Here is a 17146-nt window from a genome sequence, read left to right as displayed (position 1 = left end):
ACGCAGCATGGCCAGGCTCTTTAGGGAGAGAGAGAGTGGGACTGCAGTCACTGGGTGGTTTGTTTTGGTTTTTTCCCTAAATCAGTGACCTCTCTGGTGTTTTGTATTAGCAGTGTTTGTTCCTCTGGCATGAGCTGGGTCCACAGAGCTTAGGTCTCTTGCTGTTGTTCACTGCTTTGTTTTAGTGGTTGTCTTGTTTCCGAGGCCTATTAAACTTCTGTGTTTTCATTGGTAGCTGAAGGCCAGTGATGTTCAGGTACAGGAGGAATTTCTCGGTTGGTAAAAACCTCGAGGTCAATTTTCAAAACTTCTTCAGCGCTATTTTAGCTGCATAAGTACAGCTTGTGTGGTTAAGTAGCGGCGGCTGAATATGCGCCTACGTTCAGCAGCCACCACTGAGCTGCATAAATCACTTACGTGGCTAAAAAGTTAGCCTCATGACTTGTGGGCCGATAGAGAAAAACCCGCAGGAGAGCCAGCGAGCGCCCAGGCCACTCTCCCGGGCGTGCGATTCAGTATCGGCCCACATGCAAATGAGGGCCCGCGGTAAAAGGAGCGGCAGCTGTCAGCGGGTTTGACAGCCGATGCTCAATTTTACCGGCGTCGGTTCTCAAACCCGCTGACAGCCACGGTTTCGGAAAACGGATGCCGGCTAAATTGAGCGTCCGTCTTCCAATCCGCGAGCCATGGGCAGATTTGAATATCGCCATGATATTAAGTCGGAGGGTGTACAGAAAAGCAGTTTTTACTGCTTTTCTGTGCACTTCCCCGGCGCCAGCAGAAATTAACGCCTACCTTTGGCAGGCGTTAATTTCTGAAAGTAAAATGTGCGGCTTGGCTATACCCATGCTATACCCATGCTATAATTACACAATGTTAGGTTCCATATTAGGTGCTACAACCCAAGAAAGAGATCTAGGTGTCATAGTGGATAACACATTGAAATCGTCGGTTCAGTCTGCTGCGGCAGTCAAAAAAGCAAACAATGTTGGGAATTATTAGAAAGGGAATGGTGAATAAAACGGAAAATGTCATAATGCCTCTGTATCGCTCCATGATGAGACCGCACCTTGAATACTGTGTACAATTCTGGTCACCACATCTCAAAAAAGATATAATTGCGATGGAGAAGGTACAGAGAAGGGCTACCAAAATGATAAAGGGTATGGAACAGCTCCCCTGTGAGGAAAAGAGTATAGGAATGTACAGCCTGGAGAAGAGACGGCTGAGGGGGGATATGATAGAGATGTTTAAAATCATGAGAGGTCTAGAATGGGTAGATGTGAATCGGTTATTTAGTCTTTCAGATAATAGAAAGACTAGGGGGCACTCCATGAAGTTAGCATGGGGCACATTTAAAACTAATCGGAGAAAGTTCTTCTTCACTCAATGCACAATTAAACTCTGGAATTTGTTGCCAGAGGATGTGGTTAGTGCAGTTAGTATAGCTGTGTTTAAAAACGGATTGGATAAGTTCTTGGAGGAGAAGTCCATTACCGGCTATTAATTAAGTTGACTTAGAAAATAGCCACTGCTATTACTAGCAATGGTAACATGGGATAGACTTCGTTTTTGGGTAATTGCCAGGTTCTTATGGCCTGGTTTGGCCTCTGTTGGAAACAGGATGCTGGGCTTGATGGACCCATGGTCTGACCCAGCATGGCATGTTCTTATGTTCTTAAATAAGAGATCGGGTGTTTTCTGTAGCAGGCCCAATGCTATGGAATTCTCTGCCCGAGATGTTACGCATTTTACCTGACAGAAAGCGATTCAAATGCAAACTAAAAACATGGCTATTCAAAAACATGTATAGACTAACTTAAAACACCAGAAAATAGAGAGCCACAAGGACAAGAATGATTAAAATAATAATTGAAACTTGAAAATGTATCCAATGATAGAATAAATGAGGTGGAAAGTTTATCTTCTCGTTTGAAATCCCCGCACTCCTTGCCTTAAGTACTAGACCAGTTATTGATGTGCAATAGAAAACCCTCTAGTCTAGATAGAAATTAATGCCTGTACAGGAATACGATATCTGTAAGCAATCATTGTTTGTCTGTTAAGCTCTAACGATGAATGCCACTTTGTAAAGCGTTGTGATCTGTCCATGGAACGATGATATATAAAATGCCTGAATAAATAAATATCTGACAGGTGAATTTACCATATGGCGTTGTAAAGTTAGAGTTCAGCCTGAGCGTGATCATTGTCAGGAGGAAAAAGAGAAAGGGAAGGGCATGATGTGGATGATTTTGTAGCGCCAGACTTTGTGGTGTATGGATATAGAAGGTCCCAGCTCCGGACCGCAAAGAATCAATCTCACCCCGCAGCTCATCTTCTGGCTCTCCAGTGTTTGTTCCATCTGCCATTTCTGGATGAATAAATCCATGGCACTGGGTTTGTCCTCTGAGCTGGGCCGAGTTATCTGTGGAGCTGCAACGAGAAGAGATGGAATCAACCCCTTGTAAACCTTTTTCGCTACTGCCGTGTGAATCCCAGGTGCACGGGGAATAGAAGGAAATCGCTGGTATCCCCATTCCCACACATTACCAATCACCCCCAGCCACAGGCGCGTCCTGGGGGACTTAGAGCAGGGAATTAAAACCCGCCCTCCCATCAGTCACTCCGATAAGCATTTAAACAGAGATAGGGACACAAATGGGAATTGCAATGATCGTACAGAATGCCTGCAAATACGAGAATCCCAGCAACGTAAACTGTAATCAGATGTTAAGTTGTCTGCTTGCCGTTAATTGAAATAATGTTTTCCCCTTCTCCTTTCAGATGCTAATCCCTGTCAAACATGGACTTAAAATTACAAATTCATAGACATCTTTCCCAGGAGCAAGAGGCTGTTTCACCCTCTAACCTCCAAGATGGGCTCTTAATAAGAATTTACTGGCAGGAGCTGGGAAAGCTTCATTAGCTGGAGAGAATAGGCTGGGCCAGGCAGCGAGAACCCCCAAGCACTCTGGGGAAAAATTAATTTAAATGACTTTATAAAGTAACAAGGCCAGATAATGTGTTTCCTCTTGGATTACTGTTTTCCCACATTCTAATGTTCTTGTAAATTAGGTTTCTCTGCTCTTCTTAGCGGTGGTCCACATTACAGAAGGTGGGGATTTATTGATGGTGACCTGGAAAAAAATCATTTTAACTTTTCGGCTGGTGCAGAGAGGGGCTGAAAATGTGTTTTGCATTTCAAAGAGAAAAGAAACCAGGAGCCAGGCAATGACAAGTGTACAGACCAAGTTAGGAAGGAGCACTCGTGCTAGGGCAGGAAAACGTTCAGCCTGAAGGCTGGGAGAATCCTGGGACACCTTCGGGGTGACTCCAGAAATTGCAAAGCAGGACAGCATCACCTGGAACTAATACTTGCACTTTAAGGTTAACGTATTTAGTTTTCATTGCTAATGTGGTCTGTGGTTCAAGAGATTTCCCAGGACAGTAGTCCTTGAGAACCCCCTTACAAGTGGATTTTTCAGGGTATCCACCGTAAATATGCATGAGATCTATTTGCATAGAATTGAAGCAATGCATGCAAATGCATCTCATGCATATTCATTGTGGCTTATCTTGAACTCCCCTGCCACTCCCTGGGGTACCTTAGGCAGGGCCGGTGCAAGAGTATTTGACGCCCTAGGCGAAGCTTCAGACATGCACCCCTCACCCCCAATTTACCTATTGGCAGCAGCTCCAGCACCGCGCTCCCTTCCTTGGCAGTTCTGGGCCTCATGCTGGTGGGATTTGCCACCCCCTACAATTTTGGCGCTCTAGGCAACTGCCTAGTTTGTGAAATGGAAGCCCTGGCCCTGGCCTTAAGTTAGCTTTGGCTATGAAGTGTGGGGACCCAGAGCTATTATCCCAGGCTATGGCCCCCGTTTCGCTTTGTTGCAGATTTCCCCAGTGCTGGGAATTCATAGGATTGCTCTCTGGACAGTACGGCTTCTTTGCAGCTGGTCCTGACCTGTGGAATTCAGCTCCTCTGGACATCAGATTGGAATCTCATTTTTCGACATTTAGGGAAACAGTAAAAATATAACTGTTTCTACGTGGGTGAGTTAGAAAGGGAGCGGTCCCTGGAGAAGGCCTTGTCTGAAAGGTATTGGGCTGTTGAGGACTGGTTAGGAAGTTAGGAGGTTTCGGTGCATAGAAGATCCTATGAAGGCTGTTGTGAAGAGGTGTTTTAATTTTTTATGTTATCTACGTTTAATGATGTACATTTTTTATGTGTATTGTTGTTCACTAGCTTGGACAGACTGTGGTGTGATAAGGTATCTAAAATAACAGATAAAAAAATGAAATGAAATAAATACACAAACATCTCTGCAAAACAGTAGGTTGTAGTAGCAGAGTCAAGGCAGTCAGAAATTGGTGCCAGGCAGTTTGTCAGAGTCCGTTTAGTTTAACGCACGCTTTCTAGGGTGGAGGAAGCTATGCGTTTGGCATTAAAGGCCTAGGAGAGGAGCCGGGCTTTTACTTGCTTCCTGGAAAGAGGAGCCATGCATTTGGCAGAGCTCTTCTGGGAGAAAGTTCCCGGCTCCCAGTAAAGATCGGCGGGGAGAATCCGTTCTTTTAATCTCTTTCTTTCCCTGGAGTTGTTACAGTGGCTGCAAGCGAGGATGTTAGTGGTCTGGAGGGCGTTTATAAGGACAACCTTTTTCTCAAATAAATAGCTCCATCTATGCTCAGAGCTTTAAACATAGTTCTGTAAGGGGCTGGTAGCCTTGGTGTAGTTTGTGTAAGACCGATGTGATATGGTTGTGTGGCTTGCATCCTTCTATCAGCCTTGTAACCGAATTTTGTATTATCTGGAGTTTGTTTAGCTCCTTATCTGTTAGACCCCTGTGAGTGCCTTACAATAATCCAGCCATGCGGTTACTGTGGCCTGGACTACGTGAATTAACAGGAAGTCAAGCAAACTCGTCAGCCTCTTCCTCCACTGTTTCAGGCCCCGTCTCTCCATTTGCTGAGGATTCTCAGACAACTCAAGGACATGGGTGCCAGGCTTAGCCCATGACCTCTGAGATCTAGTTTCTCTGAGAAGAGCAGGTTCTCTTCTTCTTACACGCCATGTGATCACTGCAGTATTTTGAAGGGGAAACACGGGATTAAATTATTAGATCATAATATTCCAAGTCGCATTTACTCTTTATGGGACGGCTCGCACTCGGTGGATGGTTGAGATTCCCAGTATATGATTAAAGTCCACCTCTTATGTCTTCCACTTGACTGCAAGAGCTTAACAAAGTCCAGCAAAATAGCAACTGGGCTACATCAGTAATGCTGAACTTGTTAATTTCTTACCAGGCTGTAACAGTTTACAAGATCTGAAAGGAAAAGCGGGCTTAATAACAAACTGTTATTTGAACATGGTGAACTCACTCTTCAAAGGAATTTTCCTCTGCAAAAAAATAGTTGTCTGGGCAAAATCCTTGGGCTGAAATGTGCCCTTGCCTCGGCCCCCCAAGTAAATGCGTTGATTTACAACTTGCAGATATTTGCCTGTGGTGGAAAGGGGCTGGACTGCGGTGGGTTTAGGGTGGGAAAAATCAACTGCACGTGGGGATTTCATGTTTTGTTTTGTTTTTTTAGCTAAGTCCAAAGGCCACCTGAACTCCTCAGACATGCTGATGCAGATGAGAACTACTCTCCTCTCTTTCCCTGTTCCTGGGCTGGATTTATCTGGTCTCAGTTCCCAGAAGACTTTAGAGCTCTGGAACTTCACAACTTCTCCAGATACTCTCTTGCACCTCGGTGATCCAGAGTGGAGCTCCACTCTTCCCCTCCATGGAAATCTCTCTCTCTCTTTCTCTCTCCAGCTTGAAGCAGATCTTTCTCTCTCTTTCTCTCTCTCTCTATTTCCTCCTCTATTCCCTCTCTCTCTCTCCTCTATTTCCTCTCCTCTATTCCCTCTCTCTCTCTCTCTCCATTCCCTCTCTCTCCTCTATTCCATCCTCTATTCCCTCTCTCTCTCCTCTATTCCCCTCCATGGAAATCTCTCTCTCCAGCTTGAAGCAGATCTCTCTCTCTCTCCTCTATTCCCTCCTCTATTCCCTCTCTCTCCTCTATTCCCTCTCTCTCTCTCCTCTATTTCCTCTCCTCTATTCCCTCTCTCTCTCTCTCTCTCCATTCCCTCTCTCTCCTCTATTCCATCCTCTATTCCCTCTCTCTCTCCTCTATTCCCCTCCATGGAAATCTCTCTCTCCAGCTTGAAGCAGATTTCTCTCTCTCCTCTATTCCCTCCCTCTCTCTCCTCTATTCCCTCTCTCTCTCTCTCTCTATTCCCTCTCTCTCTCTCCATTCCCTCTCTCTCCTCTATTCCATCCTCTATTCCCTCTCTCTCTCTCTCTCCTCTATTCCCCTCCATGGAAATCTCTCTCTCCAGCTTGAAGCAGATTTCTCTCTCTCCTCTATTCCCTCTCTCTCTCTCTCCTCTATTCCCTCTATTCCCTCTCTCTCTCTCTCCATTCCCTCTCTCTCCACTATTCCATCCTCTATTCCCTCTCTCTCTCTCTCTCCTCTATTCCCCTCCATGGAAATCTCTCTCTCCAACTTGAAGCAGATTTCTCTCTTTCTCTCTCTCTCTCTCTCCTCTATCCCCCCCCCCCTCCCTCTCTCCTCTATTCCCCTCCTGGAAAAGATCTAGTAACTTTCCCATAGGGGATTCTGCATAGTTTTCTGCTGGCAGAAACCACTGGCACTTACTGAGCAGCCACGGGTGGGGGGAGTGCTGTACAGGACTGTGCTATTTTCTGAGTTAAAGAGGTCAGCACTAACTCTAGGTTGTTGACAGGATTTTCCACCGGTTGCTCCCAAATGATGCAGGAGATTCTGTGCCTTTTGACTTAAATGTGAAAATTTGACGTTCTGTATTGTTCTCGTCATTTTATGTAGTGATCTTCATTGATAGAGTCAAGAAGTGCTGATGCCACATCAGGATCCTCATCCTTTTGTACTCCTCCAAAGGTCTAGTACTTTCTGAGAATCACCAAGATACATAGGCTTTTCTGAAGCCCCAGGCAAAATTGTTGTAGTTGCCAATTTAAAGAGTCAAGTGAAATTATGATGATGTTTGGAGAGAGGTGGGATCCGATTAATAATAATATCCACATATTTGCTGTATGCATCCCAGTTAGCCTTCTACAGATTCTAGCAAAATTTTGGCTTTGAATTTATTGATGATGATTTGAGGCTAATATGAATAAGATATGTGTTGGGAAAATGGGCAGCACTCAGGCATTACCACAAAAGTCCTTCTTCCACCGAGCAGAGTGAACAATGCTAGGTTATTGGACAACATGCATGAGGTTCATATTGTGCATGAAAGCCTGTCTGAGAGTTGTTGTTAAAGCCATCAATGTAGATAGCTGGATGCAATACATACTATAATGTAGAATTGTTAGCTTATCAACTTTCTGGTCACTTTGCCTACTTTGATGGAGGCAGAGCAGGCGTCTTCTTAGTTTAGATCTTCTTTCTTTTTAGTAAGCCTTTCTGAATGTAAGTGACAAGGCCATATGTCTTTTTTTTCCCCTACTGGCAATTAATTGATACCTGAAGATGGTCTTAGTGGCCAGAGTGGTCTGCAGGATGAATTTCTTGCAACATGCCTAAGTCCACATTCCTATCCGAGAGTTCATTTCTCCTAGAAGGGCTTCAGCATTGAGCTGGTCTGATCTTGGTGCTGATCCTACCTCTCGGTTCTTATGTCCCTGGGTGGGTCCATATTCTGGTAGGTTTTATTTGCTTGCACCAGGAGCCCAATAACCGGGGTTCAGTTGACTCCCTGAGATCATTAGTTCACAGGTTTTTAAAATATAAATAAAGTCTGTTTAACAGGAGGGCCATGCGAAGGTGAAGGAAAACTGTGAGCTGGATGGAAACAGGTGGGTGGAAAGCCAACTGTAGGGAGATAAATTAACTGCATGCTCCACAACATTTCTGTGTGACAGTCCTAATAATCTGACCATATCGCAAAAGTAAAGGGTCTGCCTTTGTTATGCTGAGGAAGTTATAATCAGTTCAACAAAGTGCAACAATCTTATTTCAGAGATCGCCTAGTACAGGGCCTTCCAAACCTGCCCTGGTGATCCCACTACCAATCTAATTGTTGTTAGTTTTATTGAATTATCAATGGTTTTATTGTAATCTGCTTTGACCAATTTTATTGCAGTCTTGGTGGAATATATTAATACTCTATAATACATGCAACAATGAATATGTATGAGATAAATTTGCATGTATTGGGTCTCCAGTGTATATGAATTTACCTTATGTATATTCATTATGGATATCCTAAAAACACAGCTGGCTGTGGGATCACCAGGACAGGAAGCTTTGGCCTAGTAACTGAGTGTTATTCTAATTATGACGCCCTACTACCTTTCAGACATGATGATCACTGGATTTCCTCATGAGAGGGAAATTTACTAGTCATCAGGAACATAATTGGTCAAGTGAGCAACCACCCTAACGTTGGGCAACTTAGAAGAGGCGTTTTAATTATTTACAGGTGTTTGTGGATAAGGGAAGATCAGAATGTGTCACCTGGCTAACCACAAGTGCACACGTACAGAGACAGTGCAAGGAAAAAAGGCAGTGATTTCCCATGCTATAGACACAACCAATCACAAGCTGATTGCCCACATTCACTGCTGTGGTCTTGGAGTCCTATAAACACTCATCTAACATTTCTCAGTCACTGGATTTTTGCTTATATTGAGGAGAATTCATTATTTATATATCTGTTATATTTATGGACTCTGGGCGATTCACAAAAATTATATAATTTTTTTCATTTTTGGGTTTCAGCCAGTTAAAACGTATCAAAAACATAACTCTTGGCGTTCACACACAGCCTCGTCCGAAGGATGAAACGTACATGTGACCTATACTTTATACAGGGGCTTCTCCGGATAATGCTTTTAGGGTCATTTTTATAAGCAACCATTCACTGGAGGAAAGCAGATCCGTGTTGCGAGTGATTGTTTGCACGGTCCTTTGAGAGCCTTCGTGTGCACGGGCAGGCAGCTGAAATCCAGAGCTGCATCTCCTTGGCTGATTATTGCTTTCCAGCCCTTGTGCATGGACTAGGTAGGAAATTCCAGAGAGAAAATCCAGTCTGATCGATGCCTTCCCAGTGAGCCAGTTTATTTCCCCTCTGGATAAAAACGTGATTTAGAATAGACACTTTTTAGAAATGGATCATTGTTATGGAGTGATCCTAATATCCTAACTTACCCTCCTCCTTCCCCCCCTGTAACTAGCCACCCAACTTACCTCCCTGCACCGTAGTTCCTTGCAAATAGCTCCTCTTACCCTGCCCCTATTTTTTAACTATTGCCTCGGGCTCCCCGTTAGAGCCCTCTCTACTCTTGTTTTTGCTGGTTATCCACCCCCACATCCCCGTTCTATGTATTTTCTACCTGCTGTTATAATGTAAACCGACATGATGTGTATTTTAATGTCGGTATAGAAAAAACTGTTTAAATAAATAAATAAATAAATAAATAAAAAATATCTTGTTTACTGGGCTTGTACTCGCTCCATGAATGGGATGGAATAACCGAGCTGCGTGCATATTAATTAAATGTTAAATATGCTAAGGTAATAGGAAAGAAAAGCTTACCAGCTTTTCAGTTCGTTTTGATTTTGCTCTCCTCTGTCTTTGTGTTCTGTTCTTATACATGAATCGCTTAATAGAATTTTGGACTGTACATGTCCCTCCTTCTGAGCCTCCCCGAGGGACCGATGTATAAAATATTAACTCGCATGCCGAAGTGAGAATAAACTCCCGATGCAGCAAGGTAATGGATCCGGAGTTTAAAAAAAAAAAAACAGGCCAACCCAAGACCGGGCACAAAAAGACTTTTCAAGAGATGCACACGTAAAATGCCACACACACGAGTATATGCTTTTCTAAAAACCGCAACATACGCACGTACATCGGGGATTGCACGTAAATTTGTGCGCATTAAAGAAGAGGCAGGCCGGGGCGCTCCGGGGACGGGTAAGTTGCTATTTTATAAACAATTTATGCATGGAAATGTGGCCTCCTACTCGCATGTATTTACTCCTGCTCGATATCTGCTGTAAGTGAACGTAAACATCTCAAAAGCGAAACGATGCCTGGGTGAGGGGTCTGGGTGAAATGGGGGCACTTCAAGCTGAAGAGCCGGGGGGGGGGGGGTCTTCACAAGCTGCAGGTGGACTGGGAGAACTGGTAGACCAAATGGTACAAACGGTCGTTTCATTGCCGCGTGCGTGTTCTAAAATCCCCTGACTTTTGTGTGTAATAGCTGACGTATGAGAGGTCTGAATAACATGAGTAAAATCTATTTATGTATCCCTTTTAAAATTAAAAATAGAAATATGCGGGTGTATCGCTTGCGCACACTTATCCGGCTAAATCCCAGCATATCCGGCTAGGCACTACTTTTGCTGCTACTTAGATGGACAAATGTAAACTTACCCAGATAAGTAGGACTTTTTAAAACGTTTCTGGCTATCTTACATCCCCGGATTAGTCAGAAAAGTGCTAATTAGACAGACTTCTCCGGCCAAGTGCTGCTACATAGCCGCGTAAATCTGCAGTTATCCAGATAAGTGCCGCTACTTTTACAGTTAAGTTTGAACTTGCGCGGCTCACGGTTTTTAAATGTGCATGCATACGTACTCGAATTTTATAACCTGCGCATATCATTTGCGTGCAAGTAATAAAATGCAGCAGTAAATTCATGTGCACCCATATTATATTTTATGCACATAAATCCTGAGGATCCCCACACCACAAACTGCAAGTTTAGCCCCATAGACTAACACTAGCCACAGAAACTTTACTCCACCCCTGGCCAGGAGTTACATTTCCAGTGTTCAGAAAATATTGCCAGTTTCCCCAGTTCGTTCCCTATTAGCCTTTCCAGTCCTCACAGTCTCCCTGTTCTCAGCACTCAACTATCTACCAGCTTTCTGGCTCTCAATCTCACCCCCTTCCTAGCCCTTCTTCCCCTTATTCTCATCTCATCACCATTTCCCACATTTTCACTCCTTCTCCAGTCTCTCGTTTCCCCTTCTTCTGCCTCCCATACCCTAGCCGTGTATTCAATTCACATTTAAATCTCTTTCTATCTGGTAAAATATGTAATGTTTCAGGCACAGAATTCCAGAGCTTTGGACCCGCTATGGAAATCACTCAATCTCTTATTTGTGTCAGTTGTGTGCTCCTTATTGTGGGAATAGTCAGTTGTCCTTCATTTTGAGATCTTAGTGTTCGTTGAGGATTGTGAGGTTGTAGAGTCACTCCTAACAAGTATTTGAATAAATGAGGTTGAATATTAAAGTTAATACTTTATAGTGGATTCTGGCTTGTATTGGTAACCAATGCAGGGAAATCAGCAATGGTGAAATATGATCACATTTCCTACATTTATTTATTTTATTTGTGTTTTTTCTTGACCGACCATCATCAGAGATATCATGCCGGTTTACATGTAACAGGGGTAAAACACAAAGCAGGAAGAGAGCAGTTACAAAAAAACAGGTTAACAGAGAACTGGGAAGTGCAGAGACATTTGCACGAGGGAGCGAAAGTTTAAGGCTAGAAATCAGAACAGAAAACTTGTGTGCATAATAAAGATTCCCAACATTATGAAGAGACGGGAGAGCAAATGTCTCATGTCTAGTACAAAGTGTAGACAGGGTAACAGGGCTATAAAATTACTCGGAGAGCCAGACCAGAGGTGTAGACAAGGTGGCATCTACGGGCAAACTCATCATGGTTGCTCTGGGGGAGTAGGGAAAGGCTGAAAGTGAGGTTTAGATTGGGGATTTAAGGGTAGGCTTGTTTAAAGGAGCCATGTTTAGAGTTTTGATTTAAATTTGTGCACTCTGCTCTAGTCTACGTTCAGGTGGCGAGGAGTTCCAGGCAGAGGGCCCGCTCTTTTGTAGATTTGAGGTGAATATGTTTCGGGGGGAGGGTGTGGAGGGTACCCTTATGAGAGGATCTAGTAGGTCTGGTTGAGGCGAGGAGGCGGATAGTGCACTGGATGTTTTCGTTGTGGAACGATTTGTGCACTATAGTGAGAGTCTTGCAAGTCCTGCGCTGTTGAATGGGGAGCCAGTGCAGGTCTTTGAGTATAGGGGTGATGTGGTCACATTGGCGGGAATTTGTGAGAATTCTCGCAGCTGCGTTTTGTGGGAGTTGTAGGGGTTTAATTGTGGCTTTAGGTAGACCAAGAAGGAGGGAATTACAGTAGTCTATTTTGGACATGACCGTGGCTTGCAGGACAGTACGGAGGTCGCCGAGGTAGAGGAGGGGTCTGAGTTTTTTTAGCGTATTGAGTTTAAAGAAGCACTCTTTCATGGTGGCGCCAATGAATTTTTGTAGGTTGAGGTGATTATCGTAACACCTAGATCTCGGGCTTGAAGACAGAGGGAGGTGCCTGCTAAGGGGGTGCACTGGGCGAGGGTGGGGGGAGAGATGATGAGGAGCTCCGTTTTAGAAGTGTTAAGGGTGAGGTGGAGAGAGGTAAGGAGGCAGTTTATAGATGAGAGGGCATTTTCCCATCTTTTCATGGTGGCGGCTAGGGAGTCGGTGATGGGGATGGGTAAAATACATCCTAGTAATAGTCTTGCTGCAGCATGTTGCAATAGCTGTGGTGGTTTTAAATGACTTGCTGGGAGACCTAGTAGTAGGGAGCTGCAGTAGTCAAGATTTGAAAAGATTAGCGTTTGCAGTACAGTGCAGAAGTCTGCAAGAGTTAATATTGGTTTTAATCGATGTAGAATACATAACTTGGCATAACCTGTCTTAATTAATTTACTGATGTAAATGATGGGAGAGTTAGAATGCATGGAACTGAAAGAAGAGGTAGACATAACTGGCATCTTAGAGAACTGATGGAAGAAAGATAAGGCAGATCAACTTGGTGGGGGAGGCTGGCACTATATGTTGGGGATTGCATAGCGTCAAAAGATCCTGCAGGAGACTAAATGCACTGCGGAATCCTTATGGATAGAAATCCATGTGTGATGGCGAAAAATATAAAGGTGTGGGTAGGCTACCATCCGCCTGGCCAGAATGAACAGACGTAGGGTTGCCAACTGGCTCCAGATTTTCAGGACCAGGTTGATCCAGTCCTGGTTTTACTCCATTGCATGCTGGGATTTATTCTAATTTCCCTATCACATTCCCTAAGAAATTCAAGACTGTAAGTACCTGCATGCAGGGGAGTAAAACCAGGACTGGATCAACCTGTCCTGAAAATCTGAAGCTAGTTGGCAACCCTTAATTATCAGCAATGAAATACTAACAGAAATATGGGAAGCTAACACATTTGACAACAAAGTAATAATGGGAGATTTCAATTATCCCGATATTCACTGGGTAAATGTCACAATAGGACATGCTAGGGAGGTAAAGCTTCTAGGTGAAATAAATCACTGTTTCATGAAGCAGCTGGTCAAGGAACTGATGAGAGAGGGAGCTATTTTAGACCTAATCCTTAGTGGAATGAAGGATTTGGTGCAAGAGGTAACAGTAGTGGGGGCCATTTGGCAATAGTGATTGCAACACAATCAGATTTGACTTAATAACTGGAAGGAAGACATTAAGGAAAAGTATTGCTCTAGCATTTAACTTTCAAAAGGGAAACTACGATACAACGAGGAAAACAGTTAAAAAGAAACACTAAAAGGTAAGGCAGCCTGAATGTAATCCGCTCTGAAGTGCTGAAAAGTGGAAAATAAATAAAATAAATAAATAGGAGTTTACATCAGGTGTGGACATTGTTTAAAAATACTATCTTGGAAGCCCAGACCAAATGTATTCCATGGATCAGAAAAAGCGTAATGAAGACCAAATGACTGCTGGCATAGTTAAAAGGTGAGGTGAAAGAGGCTTATTACAGCCAAAAGAACTTCTTTCAAAAAATGAAGAAAGGATCCAAGTGAAGAAAATAGTAAAAGGTATATGCACTGGAAAGTTAGTTTCAAAAAGATTTGGATAAGTTCCTGAAAGAGAACTCCATAAACTGCTATTAATCAAGTTGATTTGGGGAATAGGCACTGATATTACTGTTATCAGTAGCGTGGGATCTACTTAGTGTTTGGGTACTTGCCAGGTACTTGTAGCCTGGATTGGCCACTGTTGGAAACAGGATGCTGGGCTTGATGGAACCTTGGTCTGACCCAGCATGGCAATTTCTTATGTTCTTAAAATATTGATAAGGCAAGTAAAGAGAAGATTTGAAAATAAGTTTGCTGTAGAGGCCAAAACTCATAATAAAAACTTTTTCAAATACTTCCAAAGCAGGAAGCCTGTGAAGGAGTCAGTTGGACTGTTAAATGATCGAGGGGTAAAGGAAGACAAGGTCATAGTGGAAAGACTAAATGAATTATTGGCGATTTACTGAGGAGGACATTAGGGAGATATCCATGCCAGACATAGTATTTAATGGTGAGGATTTGGAAGAACTGAAACAAATCACATTGAATCTAGAAGATGTATTGAGGCAAACTGATAAACTAAAGAGCAGCAAATCACCTAGACCAGTGATTTACGCCCCAGAGTTTTGAAGGAACTCAAAATTTAAATTGCAAACATATTACTAGTAATTTATAACTTAGCTTTAAAATTGTCTATTGTTTCTGAGGACTGGAGTGGTGGCTAATGTAACACAAATCTTTAAAAAGTGTTTCAGAGTGATTCAGGAAACTATAGACCTGTGAGTCTGATGTCAGTGCCAGGAAAAGTTGTAGGAATTTTTTTAAAAAATAAAGTTGCAAAGTATTTAGATAGACGTGGTTTAAGGGACACAGCCAGCATGGATTTACCTAAGGGAAGTCTTGGCTCACAAATCTGCCGGTGGATACAGTGTATCTGGATTTTCAGAAGGAGTTTGACAAAGTCCCGGATGAGAGGCTCCTCAGGAAAGCATGTGATAGGGTGCAATGTCCTATTGTGGATTTGTGAACTGGTTAAAAGATGGTCAGTCTTCTCGGTGAAGGAAGGTAAACAGTGGAGTGCCTCAGGGATCTTCACTAGGACCGGTGCTTGCTAGTTTATTTATCAATGATCTGAGAAAGGGAACAACGACTGAGATGATCAAATTTGCAGGTGACACAAAATTATTTCAAGTTTTTATTTATTTATTTATTTATTTATTTATTTATTTATTTAACGTATTTATATACAATTTACCAATTCAAAAAATTGATCAAAACGGTTTACAACAATATACTTATAATCAAAATTCATTTAAAAATAAAATAAAAACTAAAATAATATAAATAAAATAAACTAAATAAAATGTAAAGTAAACATCTAAACAAAGTTTGAATAAAAATACAATTAATGGCATGTGACCTGGATTGGAAACAGGATCCTGGGCTTGACTGACATTTTGATTCTCATACAGGGCTCTTCATTATCACAAACAAGCCAATACAGGCGCTGGCTTTACCCCTTATTCAGTAAGGGGTAATAGCGCGTTGAAATTGCGCGTCCAACCCCCCCCGAAACTAATAGCGCCCTCAACATGCAAATGCATGTTGATGGCCCTATTAGTCATTCCCGCGCAATTCAGTAAATAAAATGTGCAGCCAAGCCGAACATTTTACTTTCAGAAATTAGCGCCTACCCAAAGGCTGGTGTTAATTTCTGCCGGCACCGGGAAAGTGCACAGAAAAGCAGTAAAAGCTGCTTTTCTGTACACCCTCCGAGTTAATATCACGGCGATATTAACTCGGAGGTTTCAAAAGTTAAAAATTAATTAAAAATTTAAAAAATAATTTTTAAATCTGCCCGCGGCTCATGGGTTGAAAATCGGATGCTCAATTTTGCCGGCGTCTAGTTTCCGAACCCGTGGCTGTCAGCAGGTTTGAGAACCGACGCCAGCAAAATTGAGCGTCGGCTGTCAAACTCGCTGACAGCCGACGCTCCTGTCAAAAAAGAGATGCTAGGGACGCGCTAGTATCCCTAGCGCCTCTTTTTACTGCAGGCCCTAATTTGAATAATTTGTTTTAGTGAATCACGCGCACAGGAGAGTGGCCTGTGCGCCCGCTCTCCCGCGACTTTTACTGAATCAGCCTGAAAATTCGCGGGAGAGAGGGCGAGCGCCCGTTCTCCCGGCACGCACACAGGCCACTCTCCTGTGCGCACAATTCAGTATTTAAATGAGGGCCCGCGGTAAAAAGAGGCGCTAGGGACACTAGCTTTCAGCGAGTTTGACAGCTGACGCTCAGTTTTGCCGGTGTCGGTTCTCAAACCCGCTGACAGCCACGGGTTCGGAAACCGGACGCCGGCAAAATTGAGCGTTCGGTTTTCAACCTGCGAGCCACGGGCCGATTTAAAATTTTTTTTTTTAATTATTTTTAACTTTTGGGACCTCCGACTTAATATTGCTATGATATTAAGTCGGAGGGTGTACAGAAAAGCAGTTTTTACTGCTTTTCTGTGCACGTTCCCGGTGCCTGGAGAAATTAACGCCTACCTTTGAGTAGGTGTTAATTTCTGAAAGCAAAATGTGTGGCTTGGCTGCACATTTTACTTACTGAATCGCGTGGGAATAACTAATAGGGCCATCAACATGCATTTGCATGTTGCAGGCACTATTAGTTTCGGGGGGGGGGGTTGGACGCACGTTTTATACCCCTTACTGAATAAGGGGTAAAGTTAGCGCGTCAAAAACGCGCGTCCAAACGCAGGTTAACTGTATTGGCCCGTTTACTGTATCGGCCTGAATGTTGGTCTCTTCCATATTGTAATAAACCATTTTTTAGTTATACCGTGGAATGCCTGGCTTTGTATTTAAGCAAATCCGTGGCCATATTTGGCTCACCATCCCGGAGCGGGCTGTGCCTCAGAGTTCGCTTGCAAGGTACTTGGACTTTTAAAGCTTGAACCTGCTGCCATACCTTTGCATTTTCCTTTTGATAATTAAGATTCCATATTACCTCCCTTTAGCCAGGACGATACCATTCAGCGTGGCAGCTGAAGTACATCGCCTTTGAGCTGCAGCGTGATAAATGTCCGTGCATGCTTTTAATTGCAGGTTTTACACAATCCAGCTCTTAGAAGAAGAGGCAGAGGCCTATCAAAAACTAGTGAGATGGTGCTAATCGCCTCCACGTCCCTTCAATA

The sequence above is a fragment of the Rhinatrema bivittatum genome, chromosome 10 (genome assembly GCF_901001135.1).
Source record: "Rhinatrema bivittatum chromosome 10, aRhiBiv1.1, whole genome shotgun sequence".
Lineage (NCBI taxonomy): Eukaryota > Metazoa > Chordata > Amphibia > Gymnophiona > Rhinatrematidae > Rhinatrema > Rhinatrema bivittatum.
Note: the sequence above shows the minus strand (reverse complement) of the source record.